Genomic DNA, 2,500 nt, shown 5'->3' on the forward strand with positions numbered 1-2,500 from the left:
GATATAGGGTTAAGATCACTGTTATTTTGTCTTAAAAGAATGGAAACAGCATTTTGATTATTACTGTTGTGATTGTTATTATTGTTATCATTATTAATGATGTCGGTGTTATGAGTAATGTTGTTATTATAGATATTATTATTTAACTTTTTTAGTTACATTATTATTATTATTATAATTATTGTAATTCTTAATTTATATTATTGTCGTTAGTGTTATTTCTATTATGTGTATTTTTCTTTATACTTATGCAGTTTTTTATTTTTGAATGTTTTGCTCTTAAGAAGTGTTCAGGTTTTTCATGATCAGTCCACTGACTGCTTTATCATCATTCATCATTATTGTTATTATCATAATATTCATTAGAATATTATGATTATTTTATTGATCTGTAATTATTGGATTTTTATACAACATTATTATTGTTAGTTTGTGATTGTATTATTTTCTTGTGTTTTTATTCTTTTGTTTTTCATCTTCTAATTTTGAATGTATGGAATAATTTGATCCAAGGAAAAGCGTGATCAATAGTGATTATTTTTCAGAAATTGATTTGGTTAGTGATGATGCAACAGCTTGAGGGATTTACTTAGAATATGTTAGGGGTGTCCCTCACATGCATAACTTTATTGCCTTATTATGCCTGCTAATAACCAAGACGACAGCTCAGTGGGACCAGGTACTAGTCTTTGCGTGGCATCTGATGTGAGATTTTTTCTATATTTTATTTTATTTATTTATTTATTTATTTATTATTATTATTTTTTTTTATTATTATTATTTTTTGCTTGCTTGCATTGTTTCACTACACCTTAAGTGTTATCTTCTGTTCATATGACTGTAAAGCACATTTCTAGGCATCAGTATTGTGATTTTTTTTTTTTTTTTTTTTTTTTTATGTTTTGGTTACGCGTTTGTTGATGTCAGGGCTCACCTTTTCCTTCGGTGTCGTCTGTGTTAAGGAGGACCTTGACTCTTCAGTCTGTGCTTCCCAGACTCCGATCGTACAACAAGATTTTTCAGAGTGACGTGTCCCTTTCTTTGTTTGTGTGAAGTTACTGCGTGTGTGGAATCCAAACTTTTCTTCAACACTAACGGTGAAAATGCATAGTCGTTTCATTAATGGAAAGTAGGAATTTTTGCTCTAAAAAACAAAAGATTGCAGGGCATGTATCTACCTATGATGTATGGTGTCGCAGGTGTTGGGCCCAGCGATATCGACAATGATTAATAAGTCTAGAATTTCTTAACCACAGGAGTGATATGTAGGCTATTGAGTTGCATATTTACGAATTGGAAATGGGATGGTTTTAAGATAGTCGAAGAAAGGACTTTGTTGGTGTCGATAAGTAAATGTTGGGAAATGTCATACTTTAAAAATCTCTTTGGGACCTTTGTGTATGTACATATAGACAGATGTTACACTTGAATACTTACAATATAAGTAATATTTTTAAATGTTGATTTTGATACAGTTCCTGAAGCTACTAATGATAAACGTTGAGGGAGATTGTAAATAGGCGGTGCATTTAGTTTGGTTGAGTGTCGCCCTCTAGATGATACCGGTGTCCCCCTCCCACAAGGAATGTATCCATGGATGAGAGCTGTGCCAAGTTAGATATTTCGATGTAATTTTTGCTATTTTCCTAAAGATGCGTGAATATAACACAAATATATATACACTGTATGTTGAGGTTCAAAACCCCTCACACAAAACCAAGCATAGGAAAAAGAAAGCCACCTTTTATTGAACCAAGCAATTTTTTTATTTTTTTATTTTTTTATGGGTTATGCTTGTGCCAATTATTGTATTTGATGGCATGTGGGTGCAAGGGATGTACCAGAAACTGTGTAAGGAATATAAGCATTGAATGTGTATTGAAATAGGTAGCCATAATGTAAATGAAAATCTTAGCAAAGATCTTTTCAAAATGGCATTTATTGTTATCAGAATAATAAATGATGTCAAAAAGTAATCATTATCGATATTAGATGCTGTACACCTTATGAAAGTGGACGTTCTCAGTCTAAATTATTAATCTAGTGGACTCAGCTTGGCATATAGCATACATGACCACTTTGATAACCTTACTGGTATGAAAAAAATAAAAAGATAAAGAAAAGACCATCAAATACAGTAGACTTTACTCAAGCTACAAGTAGGCAGTACAACATTAAGATAAATAGAAAAAGAAAACGGTGTTCTTACTTTTTCAACGTACAGTTTTAGGCACAAGGGTTCAGTATAGGCCTATGCTAAATTATGAATCTTATTGCTATGCATTACACAAAAGACTAAATGCTTAAGTATGGTGTAAGAAGAGAACTTTTGGCGTGCTTGGAAACCTAATCTCTGTGCATAAGGATGAGCAGGAATCATGCATAGACCATAATATTAGCTTTCTCTCAAAGTGTCTGATCTTTATTATTTTTGGAAAATATTGCTGTTGAATGTAGAGGGAATAAAAAAAAGTTTATTTTTTATTTGGGATGATGGATT

At 31.6% G+C, this 2,500-nt stretch overlaps 1 protein-coding gene across 1 annotated transcript in view; it reads left to right on the forward strand.

The window, feature by feature from the left end:
- Positions 1-2,500, forward strand: part of LOC122254211 (solute carrier family 66 member 3) — a 13,471-nt gene that overhangs the window by 10,886 nt on the left and 85 nt on the right. The window contains exon 4 of the mRNA XM_043017788.2: positions 1-2,500. This exon is cut by the window's left edge and continues 2,426 nt beyond it; it is cut by the window's right edge and continues 85 nt beyond it. The gene's annotated coding sequence lies outside the window, so the exon portion shown is untranslated.

Source organism: Penaeus japonicus, unplaced genomic scaffold (assembly GCF_977035675.1).
Source record: "Penaeus japonicus unplaced genomic scaffold, GWHDUDI00000001_assembly GWHDUDI00000042, whole genome shotgun sequence".
NCBI lineage: Eukaryota > Metazoa > Arthropoda > Malacostraca > Decapoda > Penaeidae > Penaeus > Penaeus japonicus.